Here is a 15,924-nt window from a genome sequence, read left to right as displayed (position 1 = left end):
AAGTCTTTCTGTGGTTGTTCTGTGTTGTAAAAGCAAAACAAAATAAAGCAATGTCCAGTTAAGGTGCATTTGCGTAAACTGAGTATTTGTCAGGGCTCCTGGGTCATTGTTTTGAGTTATTTTGTTCTTTGCTCTTGCTTTCAGAGATTACCTACCCATTTTTCAGTTCATGTAATTATGTCTTGGGATTATTATATGCTGGAGCTTTAGGTTTTTGATGTTGATTCAGCTTTCAACTTAGTGGTTTTGGATTTGGTTACCTTCCCTGTGTCTTGTCTAGTCTCCGTCTCTGTTGTCACTTCCTTTAAAAAATTGTTTTTGTCTTTATCTCATGTGCATTATGTTCAGTTTTGCTTCCTCAGATCTCTTTAGTATATTCTTTTTAGCTGTGTTCCCATGTGTCCTTTTTCTGCCTTACTATCTCATGTGCCTTTATGTCCTCCATTTACCTCCTCACATTGTTGTCAAACCTCCACACATTGCTGTGTTCCTTGGTGTATGATGACTAGTTAATTCCTGGCTTCAGCATTACCTGAATTTTGTATTGTAATGCAGCGGTCCCCAACCCCCCAGTACCGTCTGGTACCGGGCAGCGAGAGTTGATGCTCGGGTGTGAAATTTATGGCTTCCAGGGTTTGTATTGGTTTTTATTGTTAACTTGTGTGCTATGAGTGAATCTTCTTTTTTGGTACTGGTTTTATTTTGTTGTTTTTATCCACGACACCTTAAAGGCCGGTATGTGAAAATATTGCCAGACATAAACTGGTCCGTGGTGCAAAAAAGGTTGGGGACTGCTGTTGTAATCATCTGGCACTGGGAGTTTCGTTCAAAGAAACGCAGTCTGCAGATAGCACAGTTGAGCATAGCAAAGCAGTTACACCTCATCATATTGACACACACATTTCGTCACCTAAGAAATAAAATGTTATACAAAACTCTACAGTGAAATCCTAAACACCTAAATCTAAATGTGAGAAGAAAATAGAATATTTTCCATTACATTTGATTTCTGTAAAATCTGTACTTACGTTGTTCACCCTTGTAACTTCTTGCAGGGATTCCCTTCTTGTTACATACTTTAAGCAAGCTGGTGCTAATGGGGTCTTGTCCAGGATATCTAAACCCACTTGTAAGATTAGAATTTGAGTCAGTGTTGATGGTCAACTTGTGGTTTGCTAAATCCTTAACTGCGTTAAATTGCTTTTTGAGTACAGTTGAAAGTACTTCTGGTACATTGTGACTAATATATTTGATTGTTCTGCTCAAAATGTTGTTTTCTTTTAAGTGATTATTGTTGTTATTTTCAGTTGATTTTAGAAGAGAACAGTATTAGTCCCCATTGTGTTTAGCATTCAAATCTGTGTAATTAAAATTTGATGTTCCTTTTGGGTAAGTACTGAAACATTTCAGTTTTAATGAGCCATGCATCCCTTTGGTAGGTTTAAGTGGTTGATTTCAACAGGAGGCGGCGACCTAAAAGGATAAATCTGCCTGATGACGTGGATATTAGTTACTTATTTATACCAGTTATATATTTAGCAAAAGCTTGTAGCAAACACCAGTTTGGCCATCCCATCACTGCTGTATGCAATAGAATGTAGTTATTAAATTTTAAGTAATTTTAAGTTTAATTCGATTTTAATTTATAAAGCGTCAAATCATAACAGCAGTAGCCTCAAGGTGTTTTGTATTGTAAGACAGAGATTGTAAAATAAATTATTAATAATTCATCATTAGTCTTTGTCAGGAATAAACCTTTATCCTAAATTTGTGAAGTTATGATTCAATGAAATGTTATGGAAAGTGATCACATGCTATCTGTTTTGGTGTGTGGTTCCTCCCATATTGGTGTGTGGGTATGTGTGTTTTTTTGTCTCCTCCCTCCAGGCTTTGTGTCTGGGTGTGTTCGGGTAATAGCTGGCGAAACAGCCATTACTGTTGATTGAGTGATTCAAACAAGCTCCTGAAGTCTGGATTGAATGATTGATAGACAGCACTCTTTTAAGCTCCAGCTGAAAGCCGTCTGCTGCTTCCTTTATCTCCTCTACACCAGGGGTCTCAAACTCCAGTCCTCGACGGCAGGTGTTGACAGCCGGTGAAACTTTTTCATGTGTCCCTGTTGTAACACACATGAATACAATTAGGAGGTCATTAGCAAGATTCTATAGAACTTGACTGCAATTCAGTCATTTGATTCATGTTACAGTAGCTCATGAGTGAATGAATGTGGTGCAATAAAAGTACTTTTGGAAGTAAACACTTAAATTTACTTGAGTAGGGTTAGGGGTTGCCACTTCAGCATGATTATTATCATTTATCAAAGTCCCTCCCTCATATGTTAACAGTTCAAACGCTGTGGAATGGTGAGTGCTAAGGATGGGGGTGACCAAATTCCCAACTCCTGAGAATGCAGGCGGGGCAATAATGTGGAGCCACATGCGTTTAAGCTTGTCACATTGTATACCTATACTTTCTACATTTGTTCAGATATTCTATAATTATATCAGAATCGTAATAAGCAAAATAGAAATGCCACATAGAGTATGGCATTTCTCATACTGTCTGCTCCAAATGCAACAACCATTAGTTAGTTGGTTCTGGGAAAGCTCTGCTGCTTGTATCTACAATCTTGTTCATTCAGTCACTACCCAAAGCTTGTGACCCTAGGTAAAGGTAGGGACATAGATCGACTGGTACATCGAAAATCTGATCTCTGACCCAAAGGAGCAGTGTACAATCCTTTCATCCACTGGGAAAACCTCCAATGTAAAGGTAGCAAGACAGTCAAGATAATCACCCCAGCTTGTTGCCTCTCATCAAGGGGATTTTTCAGACTGGGTCATAGTCCAGCCCTTGAATGAAGGGCAACAATCTTTCACTCAGGCTCAAGGGTCGACAACCTTCAGCATCGTGCATGCATGGTGTGTAATGCGAGCTGGATAATACATATACAGGATGGTGCATGTCAGTTCAGTGCTGAGTTATGTTATAGTAGTTATATAGTAGTAGTTAGTGTAGAGGGATGTGGTGGTCTGGTTTCTATGATCAAGGACAAAAAAACCCAGTTGATCATACCCTTATATTAACTGTTAATATAACTGGCCTCCAATTCCTCCACTACAAACCTGCTAAGGAACTACGTCAATCTAATACCACCCCTTAAGAGCATTAGCATTTAGTATAACACTTCTCAATTGGGCCACAAGATGGCACTCCAACACAAGGGATGAAAATATTTATAGTAAGGCTGTTGGTAAGTAGTACACGGTACAAAGTCGGTGAACTAGTAAAAAAAAAAAAGGGAGGTGTATCTATCAGTCAGCTTAGAGCAAGACTTCTGGTCTCACAGGAGTGCACAGACACACACTATCTTTCTTGGCTGCTGCCTCAAAGAATATCATGGGTTGTTGGTCTTGTGTGCTGCTCAACACTCAATATTTATAATTTAATGTTACTTGTACTTACCTAGGCTGTGGTTTCCTTAATGCGTTGTTGTCTTTATGCTTGTTTTCTTCTCTTTTTTTCCCCAGCAGGTGATCTAGCACAGTGGTTCTCAAACTTTTCACAATGAGTCTGACCTCTTAAAATATATGGCTCTTAAAGTACCACCCTTATGACTGACATTAAAGGACAGTAGCAGTAACATGGTATATTATTTAATATTTAAATATTGAATCATACTTTTCTTTTTAAAAATAAATATCTAATATCTTTGACCATGTCCACTGCGACGCTTTGAACAGTGAATCTTGCATGTGTGTATAAACCTTACCAACTTGAAACAGGTAGCATATCCTCCACCACATAACTCGTAACAAGCTTCAGAGTAAAATCTAATCATTGCAGTGTTGAAGCAGTAGTTACATCACTCTCCTTCTCACCACCAGCATTATAGAGCTGCACATAATCTAATTGCCTCTTTAGTGAACTAACCACCTGTTCATCTACCTGTCTTTATAGGGCTTTGGAGCGTGATGTCACGGGGGGTGGGCGTGGAAAGGATTTTGGCCCGATCCGCCATTTTGGCGCAAGTGAAAAGGGAGCGAAGTCACACACAACAGCCATGGTTCGTATTTGCTGTGTGGTCGGCTGCAATGTTCGATCACACGACCGGCAAGAGAATAAGGTTGAAAATGGTTTATCTTTTCATTCTTTCCCAACCTGGAAGCAACATGAGCAGCTCGTGTATTGATGTTACCAAACGAAGGCGTCTAGCCTGGATAGCAGCTGTGAGACGAGCTGACGTGCAGTTCTCTTCCATCTCCAAATATCTGTTGGTGCTCCAGACATTTTCATTCCGGTAAGTTCTAAATATGTTCATATCACTCTTTATAGCCTATTAGTATTATTTTCTATGCGCTCTGAGCTCATAGCAAATTAGAACAAACATCCTACTGAGTGATTTTGCAGAACTACCTTCTATCTATAGAGATGCTAATTATTTGGCATTATTGCAGCAAACCAGCCTATGAAATGGATGAAACATCGTGACTGGGTTCCAGCGCTACACAAGGGACCTGCTGCAAACATACCACCATGCCAATCAGATTACTTCTTCCATGTGAGGGTGAAGAGTTGACCCTTCTGGATAAGATGGTGAAGGTTTGCTGCGTTTTGGTGAACAGTGTGATAATAAAACCAGGGAAGAATGAAACCTGCTCCTGTTAAATATTCTTAAGTCTTGTGCTGTTAAAATTGCTGTATTTTTTCAAAAGATACAGTAAATAAAGTAATGTTAGTAGTGGGTGATGTCATGTAAACACTCATGATTTTGTGTAAACATTTTGTCATTTGTAAACTATAAATGACATGGATTCTACATTGTAACTGATGTGATGTTCTATAAGGTGGTTTCAATAAAAAAAAAAGAGGCAAAAATTAGTTTGTTTCTTTATTCAACTTTTGAACAGTGGTACTCAGTCAGTATATATTCAGTAAATGCAAATTATTTACACGGCAGTGCACTACAGGCATAAATGTAGACCCCTAGATAAAACATTATGGGTCATTCCCACAATCCACAGCTTTACTGTGTTCCAGCAAAGTATCCAATAGCAGTGACAACTCCTCCAAAGTAGCAGGTGGGATTTTTCTGTTTTGAGGACGGCTCCTTTTACCTGTCACTACAGATGGTCTGTTTAGGTTTTGATCAAGAGCCTTTTTTTGGGCAGCTGAAGAGGAGAAGTCTATCTTATGGCCAACCTCTGGCTGTATCTTGGTCATATTACCCAGCAAAACCCAGTATGCAGGTTCATCTGTAACAGTCCTTGTGCCACGGATCAACACTGTTGCTTCTACATTAAACAGAAGAGCAGCGACATGGCTGCAGGTCTCTGCGACTCCGGCCTTACAGGTGCAGTGGGCAGCTTCAACCTTCCCTGTGATGCTCACGGTGACCCATGGCTGCAATGCTGGTTCATTCAGTCTTTGAGAGTGCAGGACCTGAAACACACACAGACATAGTTCTTGTCTTTAAATGAACTTTGAGCCAAGGCCGACGTAAATGTGTTTTATCTACTTTATCATAAATGTAACAAAGTGTTTAGAAAGTTAGCACATACATGTAATTTTTCATTTCTTTATGTGTCCATCTATAGAACGCTGCATGTTATAGTGTAAATCTGCCTGCAGAAAATGAACCTAAAGTATGTACCGGTAATGCAAGGATGTCATCACTTTAGAGATGGAGAAAGCATAAAGTGACAATTATGAATCCCTTAATATGATAAGGAGATTCTGCAGGTCATTGATCAATATATAAAATTAAAATAAATTGTATTTTTAATGACACAAGATACAAACATGGAAGCAAGATGTTTAATTAGGATTATTTATAATAAATATGAATAAATTAGTGCAATTTCTTTAACCATAAAGAATAACAATCCTTCAGGAGAATGTCACATCAATGCACTGAACTCGCTATGTTATCCACCTAACAGCCTCCACATGTTCTCACTGTAATTTCCCCTCATGAATGAATTTATGCTGCACTAATCTGAATGTTTGCAAGGAAATCAAACACATTTCACTCGCAGTACTCGAGCTGACTTACCTTTGCTTGAATGACGACTTGTACGCGCTGATTCCACAGATAAGATACGAAAATATGTCAGGCTACGTCAGTAGCGGTTGGTCTTCAGGGTTTCTACTCCACGGCCGTATTTCATACTGGTCCACATTTCCAATGCACGCTATTTTCTGCAAGTACCGCTGCTTCGCCTCTGAATGAAATCGGTCTCTATACAGTTCATTCTCTTTTGAGCTGCTTTTAAGCATCTTTCTTTTAGTCGTCGTTCCAACACAGTGTGTTTGGTTTGATTCGTAGACCCCGAAAATGGCGCTGCGCTCCCATAATGCATTGCGGCGTGACGTCAACTCCAAAGCCCTATAGCTGCAGGGCCTGCTCATCACCATCTTCCTGATTTATCAGGTGAAACAGAATGACACCGATGGATCCATTGCCATGTGGAGCTACTGAAGCGAAGCACCACACACTTATGTCTTCTTATGTTCTTATGTTCTAATAATTTTTTCAAAAGCCTCATATCTCTTTTATGTTATTTGATGTTATGTAGCAGGGCCGTGCAGAGAGGTTTAAAGGGGCGGGTGCTCAAAGTTAAAAAGGGGCACATTGAGCCAGGCTGAATAACAACAACACACATTCATCAAGAATCTAATATGGGCAACAAGGCAAAGCAAATGTCGCCGATGTTTTACCTGATGGGTACATGGTAAATGGCCTGCATTTGTATATAGCGCTTTTCTAGTCCTTACGGACCCCAAAGCGCTTTACACTACATTCAGTCATTCACCCATTCACACACAGACAATAGCAAGCTACATTGTAGCCACAGCCACCCTGGGGCGCACTGACAGAGGCGAGGCTGCCGGACACTGGCGCCACCAGGCCCTCTGACCACCACCAGTAGGCAAACATGGGGTTAGTATCTTGCCCAAGGATATTTGGCATGCAGCCAGGAGGCAGCCTGGGATCGAACCACCGACCTTCTGATGAGTGGCTGACCTGCTCTGCCACCTGAGCTACAGTCACAGTACAATGTTGCTGTTGAGGGGTTTCTGCTGCTCCTGCTGCTGATAGTGCTGGAGGGCAGGGCTGTGCTGATCTGAGACTGTAGACATTAAAAAGTCCATAGGAGAGATGGTAGCTGATTAAACAAGTATCATGAGATAATAACAAAATGCAAAGATTGGTGACAGCGCTTGGAACCATAAGGACACAAAAAACTGTGAGAAATAATTTAGGCTCTGCCTGTGAATCACTCTTTGCTTCTCTTCTTCCTTCTATCCCATCATTTCATATATCACTCTCCACTTGCTGTCCATCTGAGAACAAGGCACAACTTGCTATTGCAATAAACTATAATTTAATTATCCACACCTAACAACTCTTGCACTTAATCTAAATGATGACAGAAAAATGTTATAGCACTGCCTTTAGTAGCCTCACACAGCTCCTACTGTTTCCTCCTCATGTCCTTACCAGGCATGTCTGGACAATGTTATATCATGAGTAATATTTTTTTTAAAAATCCATCTAAATAAAACACACACATGCACACACACACAATGACATTTTAGACCTTCTTCAGAATACTGTATATACTATGGGCATCACTGTGCTGATCCAGAATCCTTACATATTTATTACTAGAGCTACAATAATAAAGCAATGAGGAGGGGGAAGTAATAAATATGAAATAATGTATTTATGATGATTCCATTTGTTTTACTATCCACTCTTATTACATTTTTAAACTGTAGAGATGCAATCATTTTACTGCTGTAAAATTTAAATTGTCTTATTTAAAATATAAATCTAATATAATCTGCTTCTTAATGTATGTTTTTTAAAATACAGCGTGTGTTTTTTAAAATATTATAATAATGCATAATTATGTGGACATGCATATTAGATCGTTTTTTAGTGAAATATAATCCCTCCAGAAAGGCAGGAAAAGCCCTGTAACTTACTTTAAAACGAAATATGTTCCCTAAAACGGTGACAGAGCTACAGACCCATGACAGCCTTACACAGGTAGCCAGCAGCTATGACCAGCACTACTTGTGCAGTTAATACAAGGACAGGTAATGTTTGTCGCGCTGTTGCACACACAGCACGCTCGTTTATTTCAGTTCGTCAGTTGCAACAAGACAGCTTACCAACGTGTACATAATAAGCTAATACTCCTGGGTGCTATACACTACAGTGTACGCTGTACACCTACTTACTGGTTTTGTCGCATCAGTCTGTGTCTCTGAGTTAACTTGTGTTTCTCCTACAGCTCCGGACCGCAACAAATGCGCGTGCTCTTTGTGAGCTCGTTCCCAGCTCGTAACCAGCGCGTTCTGCCGTCAAGGGCGATCATTGGTTAAATGTGATCATGTGACTGATGCAAGCCAGATCCTTTTATTTAGCAAAACTGTGATTAATAGTTAAATATTATTGTTGAGGGGCACAGACAGGACTCTGCACGCACACACACATTAAAAAAATAATAATAATAATTTTCTTTTTAAAAAGTTGCCTCAACAAAAGGGCACTTTGGGCACCCATCAGGAAAGGGGCGGGTGCTCAAGCCCCTCTAGCGCCCGCCCCCCCCCCCCCCCCCCCTGCACGTGCCTGTTATGTAGTATTGTAGTAATCTTATGCAGAAACATAGAAAATATACTGAAACTCCAAATCATTTTTAATTTGTGGAAACTGAAGTTTTAGAGGATAGTAGATTTTACTGATTGAAGTCAAAAAAAGAAAACAGAAAAGTAAAAACTTTAACTAAATTTTATTTTAGAAGCATTCAGTTAATGGTCTGGTTGATGTCAAACTGAACCCCCCCTAAACAAATATGATATGCGGTTTTGTCCTCTAACCCAAGGCTCATGGACACGACTCATGCACCATGTGGCAAAATTTTTTTAAATCTTATTGAAGGTAATTTTCTGTGGTGGTATATGAAACAGTGAATTAAAAAATGTGAAGAAAAAATGTCCTCGTTACAAGCTAGCAAGCTTGGGCATGCTATCATAAACGCTATCATAAAAATATGTAAAACACATACATACACACACACATAAAAAAACACCCAGCACGCCCCTGCGGGCGGTTTATCCTTCAAGCTCGGGTCCTCTACCAGAGGCCTGGGAGCTTGAGGGTCCTGCGCAGTATCTTAGCTGTTCCCAGGACTGCGCTCTTCTGGACAGAGATCTCCGATGTTATTCCCGGGATCTGCTGGAGCCACTCGCCTAGCTTGGGAGTCACCACACCTAGTGCTCCGATTACCACGGGGACCACCGTTACCTTCACCTTCCACATCCTCTCGAGCTCTTCTCTGAGCCCTTGGTATTTCTCCAGCTTCTCGTGTTCCTTCTTCCTGATATTGCTGTCATTCGGAACCGCTACATCGATCACTACGGCCGATGGTGGAGAATGACCGAGCTAAGGATCTTAGCTCGGTCATTCTCCACCACCCTTGGGGGCATCTCCCATTTTGACCTCGGGACTTCCAGGTTATACTCGGCACAGATGTTCCTGTACACTATGTCGGCCACTTGGTTATGGCGTTCCATGTATGCCTTCCCTGCTAGCATCTTGCACCCTGCTGTTATGTGCTGGATTGTCTCTGGGGCATCTTTACACAGCCTGCACCTGGGGTCTTGCCTGGTGTGATAGACCCCAGCCTCTATGGATCTTGTGCTCAGAGCTTGTTCTTGTGCTGCCATGATTAGTGCCTCTGTGCTGTCTTTCAGTCCAGCTTTGTCCAGCCACTGGTAGGATTTCTGGATATCAGCCACCTCCTCCATCTGCCGGTGGTACATACCGTGCAGGGGCCTGTCCTTCCATGATGGTTTCTCATCTCCCTCCTCTTTCTTGGGTTTCTGCTGCCTGAGGTATTCACTGAGCACTCAGTCAGTTGGGGCCGTCTTCCCAATGTATTCTTGGATGTTCGTTGTCTCATCCTGGACTGTGGTGCTGACACTCACCAGTCCCCGGCCCCCTTCCTTCCGCTTAGCGTACAGCCTCAGGGTGCTGGACTTGGGGTGAAACCCTCCAGCCATTGAGTCATAGGCCTTCTTGTAATCAATCCAGGCAGTGCACAGGTTGGTCAGTCTGGTCTTGCAGTCTCGGCTGACTGTTCTGTCTACCAGTAGCTGGTATTCTTGCCAATTCCTTTCTGTGTCCCGCTCATGTATTGACCCATGTGCCTGTTCATCTTAGCTGATATGATGCCTGACAGGAGCTTCCATGTAGTACTGAGGCAGGTTGTTATACTGATAATGCTAGAAGGGGTGGTATTGGGGGCTGTGTGGAGTAAATGTCATGGATGGTAGAAGACTTGTGTCATAGGAAGTAGACGGACCCTGTGTTGCTGTGAACATGTGACTGCAAAAGTTCAGTAAACAAGTAGCAACCATATTCCCTGTGTGTGGCTCAGTCATTCTATATTTTCGTTGTGAAGATGCAACACAAGATTAAATTAAGTTTCTGACTCTCTGGACTCACAGTATGATTTTGTCAAACGATAATTAAATGACTTCTTGTCAAACAAAAAAAATAAAATCTTCATGCTGGCCCTTTGTTCGTTTGCAATCATTAGAACAGCTTTGGTGTGTGGAAAGATGCACTATGCAGCGCTTAGGTAGGATCAAAACTTTATAACGTATCACTGCCTCAGGGTTCAATTTACTCTTCAACTCATCATGTCAAGATGATCGCATATTTTACCAAACATTTTAAAAATGAAAATATCAGGATCAGCCTCGGAAAATCACACGTCACTGAGTTCCCTGGACTTTGTGATTGTCGTAAATATTTGTCAATCCAGTGAGCACTGTTAAAGAATTAATTTTTATCCTGAAAACAGCTGTAGTCAATCATCATATCTATTGAGAATTTGGGTCTGTCAAGTAAAGAAGACTTTGTACATTGAATGTATGTGCCATCATTTATCTTGGATCTTACAGAAGGTACATTCTGGACAGGTTAAAGTTGACATTTAGAGGCCATTAAGCCATTGAAGACAGTGTTTGGGTCCCTTAAAGGAAATGTAGTTTTTAGGACTAATACCACTTTGGTTTTATAGTTTAGATTAAAACAGTCTGACAAAGCAACCAGGGAAAAATCCCAAGCCCCAGAATAGAGATGAGAAGATCAATCCAAATATCAATCGTATTGATACCAATGCAGGTATTGGTATCACATCATTACTAGCATGCTAGGATCAATACTTTAGTTTGTTTCTGTGTGTGTGTGTGTGTGTGTGTGTGTGTGTGTGTGTGTGTGTGTGTGTGAGAGAGAGAGTCGAAGAGAATGTGACATGCTGTATTTGCTCTGGTACAACTTGGGAGCACGGGGCCAAAAATCTTTGAGTTGTTAATTCTGTGGTTTAGATTGACAATCTCTTGAAATTATATCAGTATTATTGTCTCACAGAGTTAATTTAATACATTCTTTACACAATTTGTGTGATAGTTGAGCGGAATTTCATTAGAGTAGTGTTTCGATGTATGTGGCGAAACCATGTTTGTGAGAGACAACAGAGATTTCGGTTTGTCACTTTCTGTCTGCATTTTGATTTGGAACACAGCAAACATCCTTTAGCATCACAACCTAAGTCACAACTATTTCTTTTGGTTTTCGGTTTCACATCTCTGACATCCTTTAATCTCACCCTGACCTGGTTGTGGCAGATGGCCGCCCCTCCCTGAATATATTTCTGGCTAACATTTCTTACTGTTAAAAAGAGATTTATTTTTTTTTATTCCCTCTGTTGCCAAGTGCTTGCTCATATTGGGTCATCTGATTGTTGGGGTTTCTCTGTTTTGGTGTTGGGTCTGTACCTTACAATATAAACCTCCTTGAGGTGACTAATGTTGTGATTTGGTGCTACATGTATAACACGGAAATTGAATTAACCGAATAAATGTACTACCCATTAGTTAGTGCCTATGGTTCTGGCCATTGTCAAGGTTCAAGGTTCAAGGTTCTTTATTATTTGTCACATGCATAGTTATACAAGTATAACACACAGTGAAATGTAGCCTGACACGCTCCTCGACATGGGGGGGGGGTGTAGAGGAAGAACATTATATATATATATATATATATATATATATACACATATAGTATACACACTGGGTGAATGTGCAGTAGTAGCAGCAAGCAGGTGAATTCTGTACATTAATATGAGTAGATATCTGACTATTTTACAGGATAGACAATAGAGCAGGGCGATATGGCCAAAAATATTTATCACGATATATATTTGAAAATTTGCGATAACGATATAACCGACGATATAATTGATGCGAGACAAAATACAACTCCACAACATTACTAGCGCAAAAAGACAACCTTCCATTTATTTTCACTTAAACAAGAAGCTGGTTTTTATGTACATTAAAGCTTTATAAAAATGTAACAGTGCAAATGCAAATTCCTTGCTGAAAGTTTAACCAAAAGGCATTTCCAGTAGAAATGGGCTGATATATCCTGAGCATAACCATGTATAATATCCACTGAAGTTAAAAAGAGGTGCTTTGCAACATTAAACTGCAGTGTGCAGTATGTATTTTTCGGACCATAAGGTGCACGGGATTATAAGGCACATTAAGCGAAACAAAGCAGTCAGATAAATCAAACTTTATTAAACTCATTCTTCTTGCTTCCTCCACTTCTGTACCATTGATTCATTAATGTTGAATTCTCTGGCAGCTGCTCTATTCCCATGTTGTTGCAGTCTATTAATGACTAACCTCATATTGTGGATGGATTATCTCAGTTGTTCTCCTGACTGAAGTTTGGTCCGTTTACAACATCCTGCCATGCGATTGCATTTGTCTCTAACCATGAAGAACCTTCACGTTAACTTTTATAAGTGGAAAAGTGTTAGTGTTCGTCCTCCAGCTTCACTGTTTATGTTATGCTAACATAGCTGTGTCGCTAGCGATCACGTAGCACATCATTATATACCAGCTAGCCCAACTTCAGTAACCCTACAAACGTCACTGCTGTTTAGTTTCCTGTCTTCATTTATGTTGGAAGTAATAGCAGAAATGTACGTTTGATTTTTTTCAGAAATCTCTCAGTCAGAACATGCTATATCATGCTTAGGTAACTAGCGAAACTAGCGAGCTAACTTCCGCTAGCTTCCTGCTAACGTCTAACTCCGTTAAATGTAATAACTTTAGTTTTCATGGATGCCTGGAAGTTAAACTTCATAGTTACACCTGGTAAAGCAGCAATGCTGATCGTTTTATTAAAGATGAAAGAATTTAGACAGTTTTTAACTCTAAGTGATGCTGCAGTGTTGTTTGACCTGAAGAGACAGAGTTTAGGACCCAGATTACTCCCAGATTTAAGAGCATCTTAGTCCGACAAATATGACAATAACAACGGCCGCTTGCATGTTCTGCAAAAAAATGTGCTTTGTCGTGTATCTTTTTTTTTTTTTTTTTTTTTTTTTTTTTTTTTTAAATGACATCAGAAACAGCAGTATGCGACATTACGTGATGGCAGAGCTTCAGTTCATCCTTTGTCATTTTTTTTTTTTTTTTTTTAATAAATAGGACAGGGGGAATGAATGAGAGAGAGAGGGGGAGAGAAAGAAAGAAAACCAAAGGGGAGAAGAGACGGTGAGAAGGGGGGGGAAGAGAGAGAAAAAAAAAAAAACTCCTGGGTCACCTGTATGGAGAAAAAAAAAACAAAACAAACAAACAAAAACAAACAGAGGAGACAGCAAACAACAAAGAGCAACATAATAATAGAGAAAACAAAGCACCATCACAATAAACTAGCTAGTCATAGATATCAGTATTTACTAAGTAATAAACGATATTGTGCAGCACGCAAGATAGACAGCGCACAGTGTGCTTTGAGGCAGCAGCCAAGAAAGCTTTAGTCCGCGTCTGTGAATACCCATGTGTGCATACCTGTGTGGATCAGCATGCTTGCATTCCAAAGGTTTCTCCATGTAATGATCTGCTAGGGAGTGTGGGGGGGCCACAGCCCCGTCCTCCAGGGTGTGAAGCGGGTATGGAGGAGATCAAAACTCCAGACATCCAGAGGCCCCCAGAACACAAGAGACCATGGAAGACCAACAGAGGGGCAGCCGTGCCACTGTCCCAGTAAGAGCTGAGGAGAGTCCCAGATGAGGGCTCGCCCAGCAGCCGCGGAGCAGAAGTCAGGGGGAGTTACAGTGACGCGCCCGTGAGCTCCGCCGGCCCCCAGCTGCGCCTGAGGGACCGAGCCCTAGGCCGAGAGGCCGGGGGCACCCCACCTCCAAAGGGGCCCGAGCGAGCCCCAGGCCCCAGGCCCCGACAAGCGGCCGCCAAGGAGTGAGCCGGTGTGTACCCGGACGCCCACCCCCAGACACAAAGAACCACCAACACACCGACACCTGAGGGAGTCCGCCACCGGCAGGGGAAGTGGTGGTGGGTGGAGATAGGCCTCCAAACCTTGGAGGGCCTGAGGTGTCCCCAGAGAGGTGGCGTCTGATACCCAACCTGACATATAGACACAGACATACAGGCACACACAGACACAAACATCCATTCCCACCCTCATGCTCTCATATGCACTCACTCCACACTCAACCAACGTGGAGACAGACATAAAGAGACGCTGTACACACAATCACACTCCCCAAGCGTACTCTACAAACCGGGTCTAGGTACCCTTGCCCCTGGAGGGGGGAATTGCACCCAGACCCAGGTGGTGTTACCCTTTTCCCTGCGGTGGGGAGAGGCAGACCACCCCGACTCCGCAGCAGCAGGGAGGCCCCACACCCCAGACCGCAGTCGGACGGCCAACTCCTCCTACTAGCCCTCCCGCTCCAGCAGGCCGCAGAGAATGGGGGTGGGAGAAGACTCCAAACCTCCCTCCACCCGCTCATTGTAGTGTTGATGCATATGTGTTCTAAGGTGCAATTAAAACCCAGGAGGGCATGGAGCTACCTGCCAAGGAGCAGCAGGTAAGCGCATAGTCCCTCCTGCTAACCCTCAATGACTAAGTGTATTTAAAATTGAGAGGTGGGCAACGACGTCAGGGGTGAGGTATACACCCTGATGGTGATTTGGACTCCGTGATTGTGCCCACCCCCAAGATCCTATATGTATGTGTAATGAGAGTGTGAATAATGTGAATGTCTAAGTTGTGGGATAAAATTGAGGCAGAGGCAGCCAGAAGGGGACGGGGGGGGGGGGGGGGGGGGTAGCCTCCTCTGCACCCTGGTGACATACCCCCACTCCAAGGCCCTGCATGTGTGGGTGGTTGTGGAGGAGCGGGAAGAGGGAGGCAGCTGGAGATGGGGAGGGAAGGAAGGGAGGGGCAGGTAACCCCTCCCTGGGGCCAGCTCCCCCGCTGACCCCAGTAGGCACTCCCACCCTCCGCGACCCGCCAGGGAAGGGGGGCCCAGGCCCATCAGACCGGGGCCCAGTGCAGTAGCGCCCCCCGGCTCCACAGAGCCCTGGACAGTCCACCCAACCCCACCACATAGAAAACTGCACCCACCCCACCAACCACACATCTTCCAGACTACATAAGACGGTAAACGCCCAGGCTGAGATCTTCCTCCACCTCTCCTGTATCTCCCCCTCCTGCAGAGAGTTCCTGAGAGAAGAAAGCTCCTGCAAGATGTGACCATCCCCCCCACCAGTTGAAGAGCCCCCCAGGCGGCTCGATGCACCGGCGGCACCCTGCTCCAGGGCCGGGCCCCCATGCACCCACCCGCCCACAACCCCGGCAACACACCAACCAGGACCCGAGCCCCCGAGGCCCGGCCCGGGCCCCAGCCCAGAGACGGAGCGCCCCCAGAACCTCACGCCCATCCCGGACCCACCCAGGGGCAGCCAGGTTGCCAGGTCAGTAACCCACGTCCGTCAGCACAGACCCTCCCCTAGCCCCGC

The sequence above is a fragment of the Mchenga conophoros genome, linkage group LG17 (assembly GCF_057382185.1).
Source record: "Mchenga conophoros isolate Kocher_MC1m ecotype Shallow Benthic linkage group LG17, M_conophoros_male_GT1.1, whole genome shotgun sequence".
NCBI classification, from domain to species: Eukaryota; Metazoa; Chordata; class Actinopteri; order Cichliformes; family Cichlidae; genus Mchenga; species Mchenga conophoros.
Note: the sequence above shows the minus strand (reverse complement) of the source record.